This window comes from Ambystoma mexicanum, chromosome 2p (assembly GCF_040938575.1).
Source record: "Ambystoma mexicanum isolate Mex_15411 chromosome 2p, UKY_AmexF1_1, whole genome shotgun sequence".
NCBI lineage: Eukaryota > Metazoa > Chordata > Amphibia > Caudata > Ambystomatidae > Ambystoma > Ambystoma mexicanum.
In genome coordinates this window covers 692,750,551-692,776,506 of record NC_090923.1, presented here as the reverse complement: position 1 = coordinate 692,776,506, position 25,956 = coordinate 692,750,551, and positions in this window count along the sequence as shown.

Genomic DNA, 25,956 nt, shown 5'->3' with positions numbered 1-25,956 from the left:
CCGGTAAGATCCCATTCCACTGGAACCGGACCATGGCTGACTCCAAACTCAGAATCAGGCCCACTGTCTTCACTCATTTCAGCTCATGGGAAATGTTCTTCCAGCCATTCCAAAGTACTGGATATTTCTGTGTAAAAAAAATAATATATATATTAGTTTTAGTGTACTTAATACAGAAAATGTATACATATATGAAATAAATGTAGTGTACTTACTGGTTTCTTACAAGAAGTATAAGTCTAGAAATATAGTACTTGAATATGAATTATGAGTTTATGAATTTTTAGTTCCTGACTGCTACTGGCCTAGATAGGTCAATAAAGGAAAAAAGAGAGAGCCAGACATGTGATGTTATCAGGGATGTCCTGGGTGTTAGTCTTAGCAGTGCATGCTGGTGGCGCGAGTTATGGTTGCTTAGCTTACCATAAGTGGTGAATTTCAAGGGTTTTTCGGTTTTGCTTGGAATCATAATGTCCCTTTAATAACTTTTTTTAACTGAATTTCATAGATTTTTAGTAGCGCAACTTAACCTAATGTCCCTTTAACAACTTTTTTTTCACTGATTACACGGCCACGTTAGTTATGGTTAAGTTGCTAATCCCATAGGAAGAGCACTTTTGGTGAGGTTTGGTCCAGATGGGGCAAAGTTATAGAGGGGTCCCCATAGACTGAATGGGGGAAAAACTTTGCGCACGGCTACAGATCAAACCGCTGGAAGGATTTTCACCAAATTTGCGGCAGAAGCAGCGGTTTAGTCCCGAAAGCGTACTTTTGTAAATTGGGTGAAAATACGTCCAGTAGTTTCTTTTTGAACGATCAAAAAGTAGGTCTAAAAAAATGCGTGGTATCTATGTCCGCTCCGCAGACACACTTCCCTGTTCGCTCTGCGGACAAGATAATGATTGGCTAATTGGGCGGGTCATGTCTGCGGACATGTGACATGACCCGCCCGATTACATCTGGCCCGTTATTACCTTCATCTTCCCCTTGTGGGCCCTGGAAAGGATGCCTGGTTTTACCAGGCGTTTGATCCGGGTCCCGCAAAGGGAAGCTTGTAATCGCCACTCCCGTAATGAAGGGGGCCGGTCCTGTAACGCCCCCCTTCATTACGGGAGCGCCACCCTTATAATGAGGCCCAATGTGTCCAATCAAGCATATGAGGAATCAAGGAAGCCCTAACAAAGCTTCCTTCTGATTGAAATTGAACTTAAAAATGTTGTGTTTTGTGATTCAAATCAGTTTGAGACAGTTCAAACCAAAAGTACCTCTTACTGAGATTGGGGTTGCATCCATTTGAATCTGAACAATAACCTAATAAACTTACATTAAGAAAAAAAAACAAGGTAATAACTAAATAAACTACACGTACATTGAATTAAACAAGCAAGAAAGTTGTCAAAAGTCAAAACACAAAAGATTCCCAATTGACCAAGTCACAGAGTCCTGTTTTTTTCCCCGTTGAAATTCTTGGACTATTAGTCATGTTAAATTTAGGACTGCACATCTCATAATTCCAAAAAAACAATAGGACTGGATGATTTTGTCATGGATGGAATTAGAATCCTTGAGAGGTTCAATGTCTTATAAATGAATAAATAAATAACCAATGAATTTATAACTAATGAAAAATAACCAAAACACATTATTTTGGGGTGGCAGGTCCCTTCAATCCGCTGTTTCCCCTTGCTAAAAACCCACCCCAACTCCCTCTCACCAATATTTAACCTTTTATCCCAACCCCACATATATTTTCTTTAAAGATATTTTTGCGTTATTTTTCATTTGCTATAATTTCATTTATTGATCATTTTTCGTTATATTGACTGTATTCCACTTAAGAGCTCAAGTCAAGTCTTATGAATTCTTTCCAGTTTCAATTATTGTTTGAATCATTTGCTCTAATTAGAACCCCATTGTTTAGTTAGACTAAAATAGGATTCAAGGTGGCCTACCCTCTATAAACTGCAGTGCTGTTGTAGTGGACGATGTATATTGATGTATTCAAAAAGAAGAAGATGGAAGGATTAGTCACGAATGGGATGGTTATGTGCATGCATGCATGTAGTGTAAATACTTAGTTGCATGATTTGTTAGCACGATATATTCATGAATAGTGACGCCTGGATGCTCGGCTGTTGCATTAAAAATGAATTGGAGGGAATAGAGAGAGTTGCAATAAAAAAGAGATTGCTTTTCATGCGGACACAAATAGCGCGATGCACAACAAATTATTGTAGGTGGCCCCATATCCCCTCTCCTCCCTGCGGGGCTGACAGGACAACGCTCCAAGTCTGAGGAGGAACTGAAGATGGCAGAAATTGATTTATTAAAAAGCATGCATGCTGCATTTCCGGCCAGGGTTCATGGCATTGGTAATATAACTCGACGTCAGGAACCGAGGGACTACGTACTGGGCCTCTCCCCATGGAGGGAACACCGTGCTGACAGGCTATTGGGGCCGCAGAGAACTCGATTCAGTGCACTGTTACCCCCTATCTTCTTTCACTCAGCGGCATCACCGCTTCCGAGAAGAAACATATCCAGGGCTCATTCGGCAAAGGATAACAGCAAACCCAGCAAACACGGCATCTCTTTCTCTTTCAGAATGCAGGCATGCATAGAGATAGGACTCAGGGGAATGATTTGTGAAGGTTGGAAAGGCAGGGAGGAATCACGTGATCCCAGTGCTTTAAGTGGGGTAAGAAATTGAGGGGGGGTCCTCGTTTGGGGGCGTGGCTTCCATTGTAGGCGTGGCCTAACACGTGCACAAATCATTGTAAGGTGCGCAAACAAATATATAAATGTATGTGAGCATTTATATATTTGTATGCGTACTACTATGGTTTGTGTACCTTTCAAGCCTTATAAACATACCAATGTTACGTATTTCTATGTTTATAAAAAGGTGGCTTGAAAATTGCACAAACCATACTACTTTACGCACACTTGTGTGCTTACCTTACTATGGTTTGTGCACTTTTCAAGCCACCTTTTATAAGCATAGAGATTTATAACATATTTCTATGTTTATAAAAGACGGCTTGAAACGTAAACAATTCAAGGCATCTTTTATAAAGTGTTGAGGACGGACAAAACCCCAGGTGGCTTTGTCCATCGACAAAGCTTTATAAAAGATGCCTTGAATTGTGCACGTTTCAAGCAGTCTTTTATAAACATAGACATATTTCTACGTTTATAAAAGATGGCTTGAAACGTATACAATTCAAGGCATCTTTTATAAAGCTTTGCCGATGGAGAAAGGCGCCTCGGCTCTGTGATCTCTGCTCAGAGCAGATAGATCACTGAGACCGAGGTGCCTTTCACCCTCTGCGACCCCGCGGGCTCCGTGATCTAATCTGCATATTAGATCATGGAGCCCACAGGTTCGCTGAGGGTCAGGGTCAGAGGGCAAACTAAGGAACTGTAACTTCCCTGATGACCCCTCAGATGAGGGGTCATCAGGGAAGTTACAGCGACTGACAGAAGTGCCAGCCAGCCTCAGCGACGCTGTGCCTGGCTGGCACTTCTGTCAGCTCGCCTGGAATTAAACTGGCGGGCGCATCTCCCGTCGCGGCTGCGGCGGGATAATGCATCCCGCCAATGTTGTGTGGGATGGGGGGCCCCGGCAGGTCCCGGCCCACTTTAAGCACTGCGTGATCCCGCGTCCAAGGAAGCATTGCGGTGTCCAAAGCTTGGCATACTTTACTGCACTGTGACATCATTTAACTCCCCTATGTCTCGCTTTCTTGCTTGAATCTCACCTCACCCTACAGGATTTCCAACCATTACACCAAATAAATTCCTGCATCAGCAGTCTCATCTTTTCTTCCTCCGTTTGCTATATGATGGTCGGTCAACTACATTACTTCCTATTTCTGACCTGCCATTCACAGGATGCTCAACTTCAGTCTGCTGCTGGGCTTCGGTCTTATACGCACATGTAATTGGTTGTCTCCTGGCTGGGCATGTGCAGGAGAGTGTGTGGCTCTGTACAGATGCTGCCCAGGGCCATGCTGACATGTTGGACTGTGTCTTTGGTGACTAACAGCAGTGTGTTCCAAACTGAGCTAGTCCAATCTTTATTGGCCTATGATGTACGTCCCACTCTGCCCCAGCTAGCCCCAGCCTACTTAAATCCCTGCACACAATGGCTGCTGTAGGGTGGTGTGCACCCCTGGTGTGTTTATTTTAAGCCGACCGGGATGTGTTTTTGTGCTGCAAACATGTTTTTCATGGGCAAGCATCTGTAGTAGAAAAAGCATGAATACTGTGGGAGAAGATCAACTTCTTCTTGTATAACCTCTTCATCGTACTCTCCTCACAATAAAATGTTAGTGGGTATTCTAGACAGCTGTCAGACAAATGAATAATTGTGCTGCAGTCTAGACCTGAAGACATTTACTTAAACATGATGCACAGGGCCCTGCCTTCTTTTTGGTGAGCTCCAACTCTCTTGTGAGAGTTTGACAGGTTTTTGGCATTGTAGAATTCCGGGCTGAATTTGCAGTGTATTCCCGGGTCTCTTGCATTGGTTCAAGCTCCAATCAGGAGCCTCAGAAAGAGGGTGGAATTATGGCCTGATATATTGAGTGAAGTCTGCCAATCAGAGCGCATACTTCTAAAGATGTTCAGGACTTTAGAAAAGACCTAGCTCACTTTGTGTTCCTTTGTGGGGTTTACTAGTCTGTGAGAGAAGGTGCAGTACGTGACTTTGCCTACAATTTGGGAGTGTGAGCAGGTTTACTTTACTTTCATCAATTTGTAATGCGTACCAGAGACCCAGAGGCTTAATGGCACCGACAAATAACACAAAACAAAGAAGGCATCACAAGGTGGACACACAAATGATACATTCTAACAATTAGAGAATGGCAAAAGGGAGGAAATCCACGTAGCAGAAGGAGCCAATGATTATCTAAACAGAACAGTCTTCCCTTTCTTTCTCAATTGCACAGCCAATGTCAGGGTCCTATTGTCTGGGGGTAGGTCATTACATTCTTTTAGAGCAACAAGTTAGAACACTCCTTTCATGGCCTGTGTTAACTTATGACCTGGTATTACCAGCGGATTGGTCTGATTAGACCTCAAGGATCTTGCACATGATTTGTGAATTCGCAACTACCCCAAATATAAAGGGCACGCACCAGTCAGACATTCATGGATCATCAGTAGTAAGTGAAAATGTAGTCTTGCTTCGATGGGTAGCCAATGCAGACTGTGCCTCACATCTGAGACGTGTTCTCTTTTTTTTTTAAAGCAGTAATCACCCGGCAACATTATTTTGTTTTGTTTGTAATCTTGCACACTCAGATTTCATGACACCCACCTGACGGCTGCTGCAGTCATCTATTTTTGAGCCCACAATGGCCCCTCCTAATTTCTCACAGTAAACACGCGATATGTAAGGGCAAATCTGTGACAGCAATTTAATGTAGATCCCCGTAGAGGAGCGTAGGCTACTAATGTGGGCCTTCATGTTCAGAATCTGATCCAGATAGACACGCACAGCCTGATTCATAGAATTATTTGTGTGAAAAACGCAGATTTGCACACGTTTCTGCCCGAAAATCCCCATACTTCGAACAGGGATTTTCAGGCAGAAAGGCACGCAAATCTGCGTTTTTTCACGCAAATAATTCCATGAATCAGGTTGCAAGTGTCTTTACTTTTTCTGTGTCTTAATACTACATCCTGTCACAGAGAAATACTGGTATTCCCTACTCAGTTTCCGTATGTTGTTTTCAGTGCCTACTATCATTAGTTTTGTTTTTTCTGTGTTGAGCGCCAGGTCATTAGTCACCATTCATGTTTGAATACGTTCTTACATTTTATTTACAGTCTGTTCATCTTCAATACGGTTACCAGACAGTGTGATGACACATTGTGTGTCGTCAGCATAGTTGGTAAAGGTGACAGACATAATTTGCTTCTAGGAGATCAAGAAAATGGGACGTGGGAGAGAGACAGTCCCCTTTTGGGATGCCAAACTTGAAACAAGATGGTTGGGCTTCAGCCTCCTTACTGCAGACTCTACATAGTGGATTACTAAGGAAAGAGCCAATCCACAGTGCAGCATTATCAGAGGAATTGATGACTTATTTTAGTCTGGAGACCAACAATCAAGAAGTGCTATTTCGGTGCCATGCCCTGCCTGAAACCGGATTGCCATTTATTTAAAATTACATATGCATTCAAGTGGTCTAAAAATTTGGAAGTAGGCAATCCAACCTAACATTTTTAAAAGAAATAGCATATTAGTGATGGGCCTATAATTTGTAGATATATCTGGAGTTTAACTGTGTTTCATTAACAGAGGGGTGATGCAAGGATTCTTCAGGACATCTGGAGTGTGATTTTCCATAAAAAATGCATTTATAAATGTACAAAGGGCCCTGATCAGCAAAGGAGTACATGCCTTAATAATCACTGCTGGGCATCTATCCTCTTTGCAGCTAGTTGCCTTGAGATTAGCAACAATCAATGCTAGTTCAGACCACAGCACAGGTTCAAAATTAAACTGCTGAACATGCAGTCTGCAGTCCCTCTGGTCTGGGGTATTCACAAGCAGCTCCATAGATTTCTTAGAATTGTTGATAATCTCTTTTATCTTGTCAGCATCCCTAGCATTGCTTTCTGAATCATATTGCACCATACAGCATCCTTAACCAGGAGATCAACTTTATCAGCACAGGGATTTTCAGGCTCCCTTAATTTTAAAAAAGTTCTTTTGAGTCGGAGCGAGAAGTCATAATCCTATTGTCAAAAATATTTCTTTTCACCACTATGATGGCTGTCTTTTACTCTATAGCAGCCTGCATGTAGAGCTCCTTATCAGCGATAACCTGTGAGGATCTCCATACATGAAAGCATTTAGATTATTTAGCTTTAAGTTCTTGTATATCTGAGGAGAACCAGTCTTCCCTTTCCTATCAGCAATACCTTTAGTGTTAAGTGATGCAAGAGTATTAATGGCTTCATGTGTAGACTGAGTAAAGTCGTTGATACTATCATCAGCCAATTCCAGTTGATCAATCTTCTTAACCATGGACACAAGCAAATGCTTCATAGCAGTTGGCGTGAGTTTTTTTCAGATTTCTGGCTATGACAGTAATCTTCTTTTTAATTTTATACTTTAATGTGTTATAGTCAAAGTTATAGGCAGAGTATTTGCATCGTATTTCATCTGTTGATACCTGATGGCCTGTGAGCTGAACTGTACCTAGTTTGGAGACTCTGGAGAATCTGTCTTCAGTGCCTATTGTAACCTCTTTAAAAACACCACTCCGGATGCGGAACGTCGCAGAGTGTTTGCAGAGTGTTCACAGGAGGGTAAGCAACACCTGTACCTGCAACACCTGCTGAACTTTACGGCCCCATGAGGGGTCTCTTACCAGAGGTAAATGGAATGGGACCCTAACGGACAACATACAAGAAGCCAGCTACGGCTCAATACTAATATCAAAGCAACGTCATTAGATTCCTTAACAAGCACTGTTGGCGTAACTGTATTGGCCGAAAGAGTATTGCCTCCTCTTCAAGAAACTAGTGAATTAGCAATAAGCAGCGAGTGCGACATGGCCCAACAGAACCCAAAGGAGATGAGCGTCACAAAGCCACCCACTTCTGTTTCCCTCGCGTTACTTACTTGTGGACTCCCACCTAAACAGAGCTGAGAATCTGCTTGAGATTGGTATTTGCTGCTGCTCGATGAAGCGAAGGGTGGCCCGGTGACTCCATTGACCCCACCCACCACTGAGCTGGGAGGAGGAGCAGCCTCTGAGCTTGAGCTTGCAGAGCGGATCGCTGAACCAGTCTCTGAACTTGCTGTCATGTCAACAAATTCAAATTCAAACTGTACATTAAAGAAACGACCTGACAGAAGAACGGAGGTGAGATTACAAAAGAGATCCACAATTAAAATAAGTTATTCAAACTCAGATGCTGGAACACTAAGGGGGTAATTCATAGAATTCAGCGCACAGCGGCGTGCGCCAAAATCCATTTCCGCGCACATCGTATTCATGGATTTAAACATCCATAACCAGCCGTGGTGCAGAGTAGCGCAGCGACCCTGCAGCAGCGCCGATTAAGCCCCCAACCCCTCCCCGTGCGCCATGAACCAGCATACAGCCCCCCAACCACGAATACACCTGTAAAACTCCCTGCGCACCCCTCCGAATACACGTACCCCACTGCGCAGGGAGAATCACACGCGATAGGCCCTGTGCGAGCGGGGTACATGTATTTCGGGGGTGCCCGGGAAGTTTTACACGCGATTGGCCATGTGCGAGCGGGGTACATGTATTTCGGGGGTGCGCGGGAAGTTTTAACTGCGATTGGCCCTGTGCAAGTGGGGTACGTGTATTTCGGGGGTGCGTGGGGAGAATCACACGTGATTGGTCTTGTGCGAGCGGGGTACATGTATTTCGGGGGTGCGCGGGGAGACTCACACGTGATTGGACCTGGGCGAGCGGGGTATGTGTATTTCGGGGGTACGAAGGGAGAATCACACGCGATTGGCCCTGTGCGAGTGGGGTACGTGTATTTCGGGAATGCGCAGGGAGAATCACACGCGAATGGCCCTGTGCGAGTGGGGTACGTGTATTTCGGTGGTGCGCGGGAAGTTTGACCCGCGATTGGCCCTGTGCAAGCGGGGTACATGTATTTCGGGGGTGCGTGGGGAGAATCACACGCGATTGGCCCTGTGCGAGTGGGCTACATGTATTTCAGGGGTGCGCAGGGAGAATCACACGCGATAGGCCTTGTGTGAGCAGGGTACGTGTATTTCGGGGGTGCGCAGGAAGTTTGACCTGCGATTGGCCTTGTGCGAGCGGGGTACGTGTATTTTGGGGGTGCGCGGGGAGAATCACACACGATAGGTCCTGTGCGAGCGGGGTACATGTATTTGGGGGTGCGCGGGAAGTTTTACACGCGATTGGCCCTGTGCAAGAGGGGGATGTGTATTTCGGGGGTGCACGGGGAGAATCACACGCGATTGGCCCTGTGCGAGCGGAGTACATGTATTTTGGGGTGCCCCAACGAATTGGCAGTGTGTGTCCTCCCCGGTGTGCCCTCTCCCCCCTCCCCAGGGCCTGCAGGCAGACCACAACACAGGGGAACACACTGCACCCCTGGCCATGCAGGCAGCCCATCCACCCTGGTGAAGCCCCCCAGCCAGCCCACATGTCACCATGCACAAGTGAGCACTGACACATGTCCCCCAGCACCCCCATCCACCCAGAATTGAGGGTCAGGCCCTGACTCATGTCCCCCAGCACCCTCATCCACCCGGCATTGACGGGCGCCTGCCAGCAGGCCCCGACTCATGTCCCCCAGCACCCCCCTCCACCCAGCATTGACGGGCATCAGCCAGCAGGCCCCGACTCATGTCCCCCAGCACCCTCATCCACCCAGGATTGACGGGCACCTGCCAGCAGGCCCCGACTCATGTCCCCCAGCACCCCGATCCACCCAGCATTGAGGGACAGGCCCCGATCATGTCCCCCAGCACCCCCATCCATCCAGCATTGAGGGTCAGGCCCCGACTCATGTCCCCCAGCACCCCCATCCACCCAGCATTGAGGGTCAGGCCCCGACTGTCAAACGTCACTTCCATCCTTTCCCTCCAGAACACATGGGTCAATGCACGCAAAACACATGCAGAAACAGGCACGGCGCATGCAATCAACATCAGCATGCATGTACAAGGCCCTCCATGGACATAAATGGTGCCTTCATACTCACATGCATCATGGCTAATACTGATACCATGCACACACATCACTGGAGGGTCATGCATCATGGCTCGTATACCAAAGACACAGTGGATACAACAGTGACCAGACCACATGAGTGAATCTGCACATCATCACGGACATGTGTCATGCATCCATGGCATTTCAAAGTCACACACACGCTTATCAGACACACAGACATGCACACCATACATGTACATGAGAGCAGCACCCATCTCTCACCCCCCACCCATGTCCAAGAACTGGGACTGGCATGCATTCATGTGTGCATTCCACATGCAGCTCCCCATGTCTCATTGGAACACATGCACCATCCATGTGGTTCGCGCATTACTGGTCTCACATGCATTACCATGATGTCCCGGCGCACACACATCCATACATGACCTATGTTACACATACAGGCAAGTAGCTGACTACCAGCACACTGCAACATGCCCTGTTTCACATAGCAATGCATGTCCACTTACTGCTCGACTCCAGACGGGTCTTCCTCCGAAGGATCTGGGCGTGGAGTGCTGGGCTTAGGCCTTCTGGATGTTGCTCAGGTGGACCTGGCACCCCTCTGCATTCTCTGCCTTCACCAGGCGCCAGGCCTTGTTGAGGGTCCTGGACCTGAGGTCCTCCCAGCGCTTCCGGACGTGCTTGATGTTGCGGGTTGCAACCCACTCCGCGTGGATGGCAACCACGACGTCCTCCCAGATCCTCTCCCGTCCTTCCTTGTCGGCGCACGATGGTGTGAAGAGGGCATCATAATGCCCCAGGACATGCTCCACCAGGACACCAACTTCCTTCTCACTGAAGCTGGTGGCCCTCTGCCTCTCTGGCTGGGGGCCGCCAGTGGTCTCGGATGGTGTTTGCCCCAACATGGCGACCCCCGAGGCAGGCGTGGGTGGGCCACTGGGTCCTGGGGCTGGGCTGTGGAGCGATTATATCCCAGTCGGGAGTCTTCTGTTGCAGCAGGGGTGGACACAGCAACTGGACCCCTGCAGATGGCTGATGTGCAGGCACCAAATAGCAGGGCACGTGGGCATCAAGCAGGCAGCAGCAGATGCCAGGTGGGAGCGTGCTCGGGGCTCTTGGGGGCAGGAAAATGGCCTTTTGGGCAGGAGCTTGGGCTTCTGTGTGTTTTCGCGAGCCAGCTTGATACGGTGTGATTTGGCATGTGAAAAAAGTGCACGTCAGCGTGTAATTCGAGGAAAGGTCCTTAGCACGTAAGCGCGTCTGTAACTTTACGCGCGCGGGCGTTTCCCACAACATGGGTGCAAAGTGAATCAGCACGTGAGAAAAATGCATGTCAGCGTGCTATTGGAGGAAAGAGCCTTAGCGCGTAAGTGACGTTGCACGTGTGGGCTAATTTAAAAGGTACGAATATGATGCTATTTTCTTGTACGTGCTTTTTGTGGAGAGCGAACGGGTGATTCTTGTACTTCTTGTCGGATCACACGCGATTACTTCACAACGGTTCCAGTTCGTACTCCCTGTTTCCTCAGACAGCGTTCATTTCTTCTTTTGGCGGGGGTGTTACCAATGCGCACACGCGTGTTCTTTTTCACATTGTTTTTCCAGGCAGACGGTGAGTCACGCATGTATTTTCCAACTGTGGTTGCTCCCGTGTCGCGAACCCCTTCATAGGTCATAGTAGGCTGCGTGTATCACACATACGCTTATTTTTGTGTTTCTGGGTGCCACAGCGTAGTGCGGGTTCATTTTTCCACACACGTGGTCTACCAGGGTTTGCGTGCATTTTTTTTAGGGGTGCCTGTGCATTGCGTGACCCGTCATATTCCCCCAGAGGTCACAGAAAGCTTTGCTAGAGCACTAGGGTACCAATTCCACCTAGTACCCTACCCCTTTCACCCCAATTGCCCAGGACAATTGTTAACTGCAACTCCCATATGCACAACATCAGTGCCATGGTTGGGAGGTGACCAAGCAGTAAGGGATGCAAAGGTGGCCGAGCTCAAAGAGGTGGGCGCGGTAGGGGACGTGGCCAAGATGTCCAGGGTGGCCCAAGAGGCCAGTGTGTGGAGGACCAATCGGGGCCACCTACGCCCCCCCACCCAAATGGTTGGGGCAAATGTAGCTGACACCATCCCAGCTCAGTCCTTGTTACACTAGCCCATATTGTCAACTAGACCAGCACAGGATGACTCCCAGGCTGACTTCCAGGTCACCAAGTCTAAGCCACATGTGGCGGTGAAAGTTGCTGTCACCAGGCCACGTGGATCTGGGGCAGCAATGTCATCTGCTGCCCTAAGTAGCCAGGGTAAGGAGGCTGCAGGGGCAGCTGCAGCTCAATCCACCCCAGCTCCGAGTCTCCCAGCCGGGACAGTGTCGGTCCAAGTCCATTACACTGACGTTGGCCCTGCCGACATCACCCTGCAGCCAATGCCTGCACCAAGATCTTTGGTCATTGTGCCTTTGCAAACTTCAAGTACCCAGTCCACCTGCGCTTCTGCCCCTACTAACATGAGCTGCGTAAGCCACTCAGGATCCACACCACCTTCCAAGAAGAAGAAGGGTGCTCTTGCACTACAGGCTGAGACCCCAGACACGGCTACACACTGCGGCACGTCAAGGAAGCCTAGCTTCAATGACGCCAAACTTGATGCACTTGTGGCCTATGTGTTGGCACATAGCCGCGAAATGGTGGTGACTGCAGGCTGCAAGACTGCGCCTGCTCAATGTAAGGCCCACAGGCAGACCATGGCGGACCACATTACTGTCCTTGGATTTGTGAGGCGCACAGCTGATGATTGCTACAAGCGGTGGAATGACCTGAAACGCAGAGCAAAGAACAAACTGTCTTCCAATTATGCCTCTACTCTGGTGACTGGTGGTGGGTCTCCACCAGAGGACAACCAACTCACTGAACATGAGTCTGTTGCTGGAACCTTCGTCACAGAGGAACAGATCAAAGGCATGGGAGACCTACCAGATTTGGAAGCATTGTCCGGTGAGTGCCCATGCATGTGTGTGTAATCCATGTGTATGTTGCTCGGGTGATGTGTACTGATTGAGTGCCAGGTGAGGGTGTGTACTCATGAGTCTAATGGGTCACCCATGTGCTTCCTACAAACCATTCACCGGCCTTGGGTTTGGGTATGACAGTATCCCCTCTGACCACAGTAGCCAATTTGCACCACATTACTGCAGTTGCCCTTGAACTGTCATCTTGTGACTACATTGTTCATGATATTCTGTGTTCATTCAGCCTGATTGCTTCAATCCTTCCCATTTTTACAATGCATTTTTCTGCCCTACTGCCACATATGTGACATGCTTCTGTCATAGATTACACCCACAATAGCCCACATTTATGACCTTGTTATGGGTATGTTTTTACCATTCAGGCTGATTGAGTGATGGCCTGCACACAATCATTTTTGGGCCCTGTTTGGATGTAGAACATGACTTTTGTCTACTGTCATGTTGAAGTGACCAACCATGGATGTATCCATCTGCCTGCCATCACTGTATAATTGAACACTGGATCTGTTGCAGTGTGTAGCACATGCGTGTTTTTGAACACTATTTTGCATGTTGTATATCATGATGTCCATCTCACATGGATGGGTGACAGTACTTATTTCCTTCCATATGCCTGTACTTCTGAAAAGTACCATGGCTATGCTACATGCCATCTGTGTGCTGGCATGTGACATGGATGTGTATTGGACATGCCACTCATAGGCTAATGTGTGATGCCAGTGCTATCTACTTTGTGCCTCCCCTTCCAACTCATTGACAGTGCATGCATGCCAGGGTTATAGTCATGTGGGACATGTGTAATGCATGTACTGGATCTCTGGCTTGTCAGGCCTATGTGTGTGCTATGGTGCTCATGCCTGTTTCCATTTGTTATCTTTCATTTTTTTGCAGGTGATTAGGCACTTGATGCTGTTGAGATGGAGATGCAGACCCAGGAGGAATCACAGCCACAACCGGGCACCAGTGGAGGACGTGGGGTGGTGGTGGGTGAAAACCCATTTGTCCTACAGACCATGCTGTCCATGGGTGTCTCTGGGTACACCTCCGCTGAACTCTATGAATCAGGTGCTGAATCGGACTGTGAGACATATGTGCCGTCGCAGGTGAGTGTTTCTGGCAGGGATGCTGTTCTGTCCAACCCACCTCCACCGGGGGTAGACCCCTCTATGGGGATGTCAGTGTTGGTAACTCCGCCTTTGGCGGTTACGGATGCAGGGTCACATGCCACAACATTTGATCCTACTCCTGGGCCAGCAGATCAAAGGGGGAATGCAGTCCTGCAGCCTCAGGCAGTGCCAGCACAGCAAGGTGCAGATCGCCTTGCCACAAACAGGTGTGGTGCCCCCCAACGCGGTGGCCGTGCACCACCAGGCAATACTGTATGGGAGAACTCCATGTACAGTATAGCAGCACAACAGGGAGCATTGTGTGAAATGTCTCAGGCAATGGTTAGCGTGGCCACTTCCATTCTCCCCCCTTCAAGGCAGATGGAGCTCCAGCAGCAGGCAACAGACTCCATTTGCCAATCACACAGGGAGGACATGTTGGCATCCACCAGGGACAGACAGGCTGAACTGGAGGCTCTGCGCTAAGCCATATCTGTAGAGTCACAGGCCCACAGGGAAGCCCTGAGGATAGAACTGGCGTTCCTCAGAGAGACTCTGGGTGAACTTGAGGCTTCCCGGAATTTTAGGTCAGAACAGCAGCTGGAGCATCTTACACGTTCGCTCTCAGCTGAACGCCAGGCAACCCGTGCGGAGATCCAGGCATCACGCGAGGCCATGCATGCAGAAATGCATGCAACCCGTGAGGTGCTGCATGGGGATCTCGTACCATCATCCTCCAGAACCAAACCTTCCAGACCTGCATGCTTGCTGCCATGGAGGACCATACCAGGGCTTTCCGTGGGCTGCCTCCCATATCAGAGCCACCTCCTGATGTAGCAGCAGAGGGTGAAGAGAGCGACGGCAGTTCTCCCACTGTAGCATAGCCGTGAAGGCCATGAACCCATGGAGGTATTTATTTTTTCCATCATCCATGCATGTGGGTGTTGGGATGCACCCTGTACCTCGTGCCTCCAGGGTGCCCTCCCCCCCCGGTCCACACATGGCCATTTTTGATTACTTTTTTAAAAAAAGTTTATAGTGTGTTGCTTTGTGTGGCTCCTGTGGGCATCCACTGTGTATTCCAGCTGGGCACATGCAGGCTTGTCCAGTCTTTGGGTTAGATGCTTGGTTTCCTGACACACACACCCCTCCTGCTTCCTCTTTCCATGGGCTTGCAAAGGGTGTGACCAAGTGACAGTAACTTACACAGTGACAATGGGCCCCCATGAGCTGTGTGGGCAGTCAAAACTGTGTGTACATCCCTAGTGGGGATTGTTGTTGTATTGTACACTGCATGGTGAATTGATATGTGCTTGTGCATCCATGTATTTCTCCTTATTCACATGTACCTTCCTCATGTCTTCACAAGCCCGTCTCCTTTGCAGATGCAGTTCATGTTGTATGCAGTACACTGACACATTTGCCGGACAGCAACACTCTGCAGTTGGAAGGGGTCGATGTGCTAGCTTTGTCAGGTTGTGAGACTTGCACTACTTTAATTTTTGACTGTCATATATTGTTTCATCCTGTGTTGCTGTTTTGTGTTGCGGGTAAGTATTTGTTCATGTGTGCTGTTTCTTATTGATTACTGGGAACATATTGTCTGTGGCCGGTTTACATTAGGGACTTTCATGTGTAATGTGTTGAGTGTTGTGCATTCATTTGGTTGCTTTCACGTTGCATGCCATGCCATGGTGTGTTGGGTAGCTGAGATGGGGAGGGGTTGGTTGACATGGCACTATTCTCATGTGGTATTTTGCAAGGGGCTAGTCATTCATGCTGCATGAATGTGTGTCTTTTTGTCACACAGCATTGGTTGTCATTAAGTAGGTAGGGATGCACACAATGTAACACTTCCAGGTGACCAATCTCAGGCTGGTATGGTTGTGACAGTTGACTGTCCCTTATGTCATCATCATTGATTGTCAACTGGTATGTGCCAGGGCTGTGTGCACTCCACAGGGGTAGGATTTTAGGTGAAGTAATTAGCCACCAGCTGGGTACGGGCTGCCTCACCACATGCCCTTTCACCCCCCATGTGCAGCGGCCGTGCATGTGGTTGGGGATGTGGGGGCACCACCATGTCCACAGGCAGGCCCCGGCGGGTTGCAATGTTGTGCAGGACACATGCTGCCACTATGATCCTGCACACTACTGTGGGCGCATATAGCAGCTGCCCACCAGAGCGGTCAAGGGAGCGAAAGCATGACTTGAGCACTCCGAATGTGCGTTCAACTATGCCCCGGGTTGCAATATGGGCTGTGTTGTATCTTACCTCGGGTGGTGTGGTGGGGTTCCGAATTGGCGTCATCATGTAGGTGCTCAGAGGGTAGGCACTGTCCCCTGGGGAGGTGATGATGGGTATCATTAGTGGGGTTGTCACTAGGGATGTAATGGTATTACGGTATACCATTAAAGATACCGTGAACCACTTAATTGAACAATAATAACCATAACATTGTTTATACCGGTATACCGTTCATACCGTTAAGTGGGCTTTTTAATCTGATTTGGAAAGGCTGCAGTAAGCAAGTGCTGCACAGTCTTGGTCTTGCACTGTTGGATGTGCCCTCTGCTAAGTAGTTTCAGTTTGAGCAGTTTTTAATGCCATTCCAAAACCACACGTGCCTGACACAAAAGCAATATGTTAGCAATAGGAAGAATAAATACAGTGCCAAGAAGGAAGAGGTTTTTTTATGTACATTTTTTTTAAAGCGCTCCCACAGCCTGCAGGCATCGAGGCGCTGTTAAAGAAATTGGTTTTGTTTATTTAGTTGCGTAATTGTTTCTGTCTTCGTTGCGTATTTATAACACACTTAAGCACCCAGAGGTTTCTAAGCGCAGACCCAGGGATCGAACCTGTGTTGCTTCGTGTCGTCTTGCTTCCAAGGTACGCACGTTGCCGCTGAGCTATCCTCCCGGGACTTTGGGTTGGTGGCTTTGGGGTTTATATATTTATAATGGATAATGTTTTCTAAACATATGACAATGGGGGATTTGCCTGGTTCTTTCATTGAATTTACATATAATAAGTCACACTGCGAAATGTAATCATCTCTGTGGATATTCCCTGCTGCCATACCAAAGGGTAACATGTCTGTGATTACTGAACACCTTTTGGCCCAGAAGTAAACTAAAGGCTGTAACATAAAGAGAGAGTGTGTGTGTGCGTGTGTGTGTGTGTGTGAATGCGCACAAGCGTATACTACCATCAGACTCCATTGATCTGTGGCATGCAGATTATCAAGATGGCAACATGTTCATCTTCACCAGTAGCCAGTGGGGGGAGCTAAAAGCCTAAAGGACCATTTAAGAAAAGCTATACAGTTTGCTTTGCCAGTTGCAGCAGCCCCCCCCCCTTTCCACATGTGTTTGTGTTTAGTGGAAGCAAGGGGTGGCATTTCAGTGGAAAGTATGTTGAAAAGCCCAATTCTGGCCCTGGGTGCCTGGTTTTGTTTGTGATGATAAACCTGACAATTTATGACCTTTTAGAAAATATTTGTTAAGATTAGTTAACTCCACCTGCTATACCGCGATAACCATGATATACCGTCATTTGGCAAGAAGGTTATTGTACCGTCATAAAACTAATACCGTGACACCCCTAGTTGTCACATTACTCAGTATCTGACATGCATGCATGTGCAGCGGCATTTATACACACCAATCAGCCATGTGTCGCCATGCCGCCCAGCTTCTAGGTCCCGGTTTAGGGGTGACATTCTGAAAATGAAACTATCATTGGTGGACCCTGGATAGTTTGCATATACTTAGGTGATGATTCCCTTGCCATCACATACTAACTGCACGTTGATGGAATGCCAGTACTTCGGTTTCGATAGATGTGCTCAGTTGCCCTGGGAGGACGTAGAGCACATGGGTGCAATCAATGGCACCTAGCACTTTGGGGAAGTGTGCCACCCCGTAAAAGTCCTGGATGGCAGCCTGCCTTTCTGCAGGTGTTCTGGGCATGTATATGTGCCTGCGGATTGAGGGGCATGCAGTCATTATGGCCAACACCTGGTGTAGGCAGCGTGACTGGGTGGCCTGTGACACCCCCCTCACTATGGAACTTGTCCACTGAAATGAACCAGTAGCAAAGAAGTGCAGTACATTGAGCACCTTTTCCAAAGGGCTCAGTGCTTGGGAGCACAGGGTGGGTGATGTGAGGTCATCCTCCCACTCACTCACCAGGTCGAGTATTATGTTTGGTAGAAACCTGTACCTCCCATACACCTGGTCATCAGGCATCCCAAAAAGGCTGATCCTGGGTAAAAAAATGCAGGGCCTGGCTATCCTCCTCCTCCTGCGGTGTCCCACAACCACTGCTGCGAGGAACGGTATATTCATCGTAGTGTCTGAGCTTGTTTGTTGTTTGCGCACACTTTTATGCTGCGTGGGGCTGCTTACGCCTGCTTCCTGCTGGCGTACGTGTTTCCGGAATAGCGCATCTTTTTTGGCGCACGCCTTTCCCCTGTTCGATTCCATGAATACGTGTTGTTGCCGTGCGTGTGGGCGTTGCGAGCATTTACCTCCTGTACATCCCCCGTAACGCCCACATTTTCACACGTTGTTCCCCATTCCGCTTGTTACGCCCCATGTTCCGCCCACTTTTGTTGTCTGCGCTGCGCTATGTGCACTTTCGCTGTGTGTGTAGCACACGCCGTTTAATGACGTGTGCGCCTGCGTGCGCCACCCACGATTTTAGCGCACATCGCAACATTTACACACGCACTGACTTCGATGAATTGATGTGCGCGGCTTTGGCACGCTTGCGCTGCGATATTCACGCTTGCACTGCGATTTTCATGCTTGCGCAGCGATTTTCGGTGCACATTGATTCCATGAATCGGCCTTAGAATGGCACTTCAAAGCAAAAGCCATTCCAAACTTGTCCCCTCAAAATCAAACTGCACCAATGAAGACATTGGATTTCAATTGTAGCACTTATCCTCACAAAGCAACAGACGAGGATCTCTTATCTAGTGCATCAATCCTTTACGAGGAGACCGAATGCCCAATGAACTTGCTAGGTCTCCAATGCGATAAAAAGTCTGCACAGAATCTTGCACTGAGTGAGAAAGCCTCCACTAATGCGACTGGAATAACTGGAGTAGTGGAATAATCGCAAAGAAAGACACCAGAATCGGATGAAAGACTGCCATCTCGACACAGTACAAAAGCGGCCCGCCAAGTTCAGGCCTCTTCAGAGGAGCTTCCTATTTATGATACAAATGATGAGCTACCACAAGAATTACAACAAGACCCTACCAAATAGGCTGAAAAAAAAAACATTCTGGAAATTGCAGCACTAGATCATGGATTAGTGAATCAATTCAGACAATAGAGGAAAGTTGCCATCTGGTTGTGAACAGGCTGCTACTCGAAAAGAAGTAGATAGCTGGGATATGATAAGACAGAGACAGAAATCTCAAGGCTTACCCTCAAAACCTGTTCAGGGACTCGCCCTAACGGAGCCCCATGATGTTAAGAGTGGGAGAGTAAGCTGTCGAGACAGCAAATGTTATGAGAATAGTGCAAATATTCGCTTATTAGAAACAGGCATCCAACAGGAACAAGAAAATGGAAGACTATGGAATACTCGTATACCATCCCGCCTAAAAAACAGAAGCAACATAGTAACGATCAGCTGGTCTTTTCATCAACCCAAGTCTCCACAGTCAGAAATGAATCCGAAAGGCAGCAAAAAGGTGTTAGTGGGTCCTCTATGACCGAGCCAGGAAAATACCTCAACGCTGAGGATTTGTCTGAAACAGATGACGGTGAAATCCTTGGTTGGGAGCGAGCAAAGAGATAAATCCCTAGACTGCTCACCTACCATAGGAGCATACCCAGAGCCTGTAATCTGGAGGAAGAGTCCATTAAACCACTTTGGGCAAGTGAGATGCAGGAGTCCATCATTTCGGCTATAACAATAACTTTAGCCCCTTTTCTGAAATGATATGAAAACTTGGAGCAAAAACTATAAACACCAGACAACTTCTATAGCCTTGATGAACTCGAAATTGAAATATGTAGAATCTGTCATGGAAGAGTTGCGAGAGAACAAAGGGAGAGAGAAAGACATGGAAGGAGTTATCCTCAAGTCCCTGATAGATCTCCTTCAAGATGATAAATCGACAAATGCATATTTCTAGAGGGCCTTCGAGAAATCTCCTCTTGGCCATTTTCAAATGCAAATAAGTTGGATATAAAACAATCAACACAGTCCAAAAATGGAGCAGGAACTGACTCTGATAATACACTGAATTTCCTACCATTATTGCAGGATGCTTATTGCCAAACACAAAATTGTGGAGACATGACCCAGATGATTAATGACCATGAATACTGGCCATTTTCAAATAATCAAAGTACTTCAAAATCTCAGCAAAATCAAACTAGCAGTGGCTCAGGAAATTGCCAGAAAGTTGCCTGCCCAATATACGCAGATGAGTGCAATTCATTTAATTCAAGATTATTAATGGAGAAGGCCATGGGCCAGAACAACCCATTCTCCATTTTTGACCAAAGGAATACTGAAGAGACAAGAAAGAAAACCTGTGTCGGCAAACAAACCTGTAAGACAAAAACATGAACAAAATGTAATCTAAGGAAGAATTGCAGCTCTTGAAGTTTTCTTTGAAATGTCTCACTTCTGCCAGCTCCTAACGAAATCTGTACTGATCAATTGAGAGTGAAGGCTGCAAGCAAGAACAAAATAAAAATGGACACAGAACATATTCCACAAAGGAGTGAAAATGAATCAGACAATGAGGACAACAAGATCAATTAAACTTTTCTGGATCTACGCGACTTGTCAGTATATGAGGATGATGATGAAATAAAAAATTTAGAAGCTGAGAGAAAAATCCATGGCCCTATTAAAGATTGCGGATGAAAAGTATGTTTGTCGCCCTTTGTTATGAAATATGACAACATGCACTTTATGAGCAAAAAACAGGAAAAGTGCAGGCCTAATATTACATTTTCTGACAAGGTCCTTCCTCAAGAAGCTATAAGGAAGTCTCTCCTCACAAAACCCAAACAGGGCCCCACTTACAATGACAAAAATGCCTTAGGCCAGGTCTCACTTGTTTTGGATCCACATTCTCGAGTGATTGTGAATAAATATACTGCCAAAAAGAAAATGGCTAGCTGGGACCCCAGTATCTCTATAATACTGGAGAAAATCCTAAGATCAGAGGATGGTCTTATTTTGAACAGGTCAACTATAATTAAGCTGTCGCAATACACTCTTCGGTTGAAAGTGATTTGGTATGAGGATATACGGATAGTGAGCTTCTCAAATGAAAAAATAGATGATTTGGTGGTATTGATATTAAAATCCACTGCACTAATCACACTAATGCTTGAAGCAAGTGATGATTTGTCAGCTCTGGGATATGACATCAGGAGAAACTAAGACCTCCAAAATTATCAAATTACAGATCAGGCTATGCGGTTGAACCAGTATAGTGTTAACAACCCTGACATATTATCACAGCTTGTTACGGGCAAGAGAGTGTCTCGGTCTGAGACAGAATTATCTCAACAGTGGCAAACATGGAAATCATATGTATTCATATGTATTCAAGAATCCCGGCTTAAAGAGCCATCGTTGCTTGATGGCTGCGCAGCCCTGCTAAACCCAGCAAAAGGGGGGAAGCATGGAAAACCTTTGTACGGTCTCTTGACTATGATTGAACATGGAATCGAGATGTCTGCAATTGATGTCATGAAGCCAAACTCCTATATTCAGATCACAGTAATAAAATTGTCTGGATGGACCCATAAAAACAACAACACCCTTTTATTATTAAATGTATATTGAAACCCCATGAAGCTAGAGGGTGTGATAGTCCTGGATGTGGTAACTGATTGGATCGATCAGCTATCCGAGAAACATCAGAATATCCAGATAGTGATATCTGGGCACATCATTGCCAATTGCTTGGAAGATGATGGGTGAGATCTTGAGATCAAGACTGTCCATTAAGACCATAAAAGAAAATGAGGAAAGCCGTGGATGGAAGAAATGGAGCAAAGAGGTTTACACCGATTAAATGGGAACATCAAAGGGGATATGCTGGCAGCTCCAACGTGGACCAATGGTTTTCATCAGGTTATGGACATAGTCACCTAGGTTTACCATGATTGCTGATGTCATAACAGGGTAATCCGTTAGGATATACTTTCCAGTTTCGGGGTCAGCTATGGTTTTTACAAGCAAGATCTTTCAGCATGCTTCAGATTCCCAGCTGCCCCAGTATTCACTAATACAGGAAGCCTTTTTATTTGTTGGAGCAGTATGAACCTACAAAGTTTGCTAGATGGTCAAAGCATGAGATAACGCTGTGTTGGTCGTGAAGTATACAGTACATGAGATGTAAATTTGTAAGATTTTAGGCTCTGAAAATGTTAGTGGTCTTTTTGCTGTCCAAGTCCAACATTTTTATCCTGAAATCCTTTCGGAGATCCCAATAGCCAAGTTCCCATTTTGGAGACCAGTTCATTAAGCTAAAGAGATTTAAAATGGACTTGACAAACACTCAGTTTTCTCTGACCTCCATGTCCTTGCCTAGCAGCCTTAAAAGGTCACACTGGGGATTAGTTAAGGCCTTCAGATATAATATGTCGTTTTTCAGCAGAAGCATGGTACCCATTCAGCAGAGACTCAATTGCACACGAATGACCTGCATCGGGCACAGGCAGGTAGACCCAACATACAGCACCAGAAGCAGGACTCTGTTCTATCGCTGACAGCCATGAGGCAGGAATCCTGCCTTCCCACATCACCTTCCTGAACAAGGTTTTCAGCATTGAAGCCCAGTGCTCAGGGGCATTTTTTAACACTACAGTAGCCAACCCATCAGGGCCAGAGTTTTGGATGATTTAGGTTTTTTGATTTTAAGTGAGATTGATACCCAATGGATCGTAAAGAAACGCTTGTGCCACCGTCCATTCTCAACGTGTTTGTGTTCCAATGGGGATGTCTCAAAATGATCATTCCATTGAGCTTCACTCACAGGGTAATAGCTCTTTCCCCCAAGCTATCGTTGTGCTGCTCCCAATGTCTGCCATATCATCCTAGTATCTCATGAGCACAACACTCCAGCCATCTTTCGCCATCTTTCCTGTTTTAGGGAATAGCACCACCATTTGACCCAATATTGGTAGCGATATTTTATTATTTAGATTTGCGCAATAGCACTTGAGGCAGGGATCTTACTCTGTACCTGCTGGATTTCCCATCTCATTTCCCTTTTCTGATCTCTGAGTCGTTTATCATAGCAATGGCACTTTCCAGACTTGAGTATTGCACATGGTGCTCTATACTTTACAGCTGCTGATATAGTGGCTGAGATCCATCCCTCTATTTCATCAACCGTCATGTTTATCAGATGAGCAGGGGTAATTTATTTGCCAGACAGAACAGATTGTTGGCAAGTATTATATTTCTCTCTGACCAGCTTGCTCAATTGCCAGCATGGTTGATACATAGCTCCCCAGACTGTAAGTGGATATCTACAGATGCTTTAATTTCAACCTCTAAAGTTAGGATGGCATGGTCACTTCTCTCGTTATGCTGTATCCTCATTTGAAGAGAGAGTCTGTAAAGGCAGTATTGTCTAAGAAGTAATTGAGCGTAGCCTGCTTACTGCCCACGCTCCTCGTGGTCAAACCCGGGATGTCACCCTTTAAGCGTCCATTCAGCATAAACAGATTCCAGTCAGTGATGATATTCAACCATTTGTCACCCTGCACACAGTGGTGTAACACAACATTTGGGGGCCCCCATGCGAGCCATGCTGAGGGCGCCACCCCGAGTTTGGCAACAAATCATGGGTTGTACTACACTCTGGGCCGCCCTAGATTACCATGCTTGCGCAATACGCATGAGCGTACTGCTTCAAGGTTACACTGTACACTGTACTAGGAGCAGCATATATGTGTGTGTGTGTGTGTGTGTATGTGTGTGTTAATGCAGTCATTATACAGCACAATTTCTGAGAAAAATTGGCTAAAAAAGCCAAAGCATTTGCAATTGTTTTGCAGGGTAACATCAGTATAAAAAAATCCAATACATGCAAGTCACCAACAGTGCAAAGGAACATTACTGATTTCATTAATGGAATGCTTTGCTATTAAAAATGCCATGTCACAATGAAAAAAAAACATCCATCTGGCTATTGTTCATGGGACTCCCAACACCCCATCTGCTGGGCCTTGGCACCTCTTAAGATCAGGAAGAGACACTGGAGCAAGCAGGAAACTCAGGCAAATTTCAGAAGTCATCAGGGTTTTATTTTCTTCCAGTCGACAGTACACATCATACATAGTGGACACCTCTGGAACTCTACTGAAATTGCTAATTTTACTCAGCCTTATATAGGGTCCTAGGTAGGTGAGAAAATGGTTTGGTCACAAAGACAACCCCTTCCTGTCTATGATTCATTAACTCCTATGGCATGATCAACAAGCTGTTCTTCTTTCTACTTTCTGATTGGCTGATCTATCTGCCACTCAAATGACCCATCTGCCACTCGAGCCTACTCTAAACCAGTTGTACTCACTCCTTGCCCCCTCCCTTGTCCCCTGGATGAGCCCTTCATAAAAACTGTCCCGTGAGGGCAGAGTGAGTAGGACAAAGCAACCATTTTGTCTGCTCAACCAAGTATCCATTTCAAAGTGCCTCATCTTGTCACAAACCGAAAATGGCTGCACTCATTACAAAATGTCTGAGATTCCCAAATTTGCCGAAAACTTGGGACCTGCGCTAATTTGGATTTAGATTCTTTGATAGTATATCATAACAGTTACTATCTGACACCTTCTCTACTCTTCATGTTATTCGGGCTCCATAACTAAATTATCCCTTAAAGCGCTGTCCAATAAAGCACTATAATTCTAATGTTTACACCGTTCAAAGTAAATAATCACCCCACCAAGTTAACTATGTTTGGTATGAGGGGGAGGTGGTCTATCTTCACTAGACTCAACTTGAGAGAGGGGGATAGTTATTCCTTTACACTGTACAATGTAGACCAGTCTAGACACGTAATAACATATTACAGTAAAGCATGCCAGGACATATTTAGACATACCTAGACTGGTTGCACCAAAATGGCAGTTAAAGCAATTACGCTTATCCTGGCTGTTTTATCGCAGATGCCCAGAAAAAAAATACAATGCCACAGTAAGAAACGGCTAGACTGGCAGCAACCAAATGCCAGTCTAGACAAGTAATTCAACTTAGCAGAACTGCTTTATCAGAGACGACCAGTTAAAGAAAGTCAAGCCCAAATAAGAAATAACTAGACTGTCTGCCCCAAAATGCCTCTCTAGCCACTGATACCAGATATCATGCCTGCTTAGCCTGGAGATTGATTGCCATTATGATTTATCCCACAATCCCTGCCACCCACACATCCCCTCTCCCTCCAACCCCTTGCTCCAACCCCCAAATCTGCACATCGGACCAGAATTACCTCCACGTCCCGCTTCCTTGTCCCAGTGCTGATGTATGAGGCACCTTTCCTCATAGGTAAGTACAAGGACGAGGAAGAGTTGGGTTAGAAGTAAGGAAGATTGCATCCAGTGAGGCAAAGTGCTCATACACAAGTACTGGGATGGGGAAGAATGGGGATACGAGTAATGAAGATTACCAATAAGTAATCATGGCATTAAACACAAGCAGTGACACAACACCATTGATCTAACTGGGCTTCAGACCTCTCCCCCACCCCCTGAAAATTTGGGCTATGTTGGCTCGACCTGGCTGACCTGCAAAGCCATTGCCGGACAGAACAGGACACAGATGTTAAACAGCGCCTGTGTTTCATCGTTAAGGCCCAGCAAATACTAACGTAAAGCATTTCACTGTTCATTTTTAGGCAGTTGAAATCCTGATGTGGGTTTAGTACTTGCATGCCAGGGGAGTGATTGGAAGAGTAGAGAGGGGACAGGAGACTGCTCATTCTCACAGCAGTCCATAAGTGGGTGCTTTCAGACTGAAATTAGAGAGTTTACTGCTTGTAACATTGAATCTGCACTATAATATTCTCATTAGAATGCGTAAAGAAGTTAGATGCCCCCAC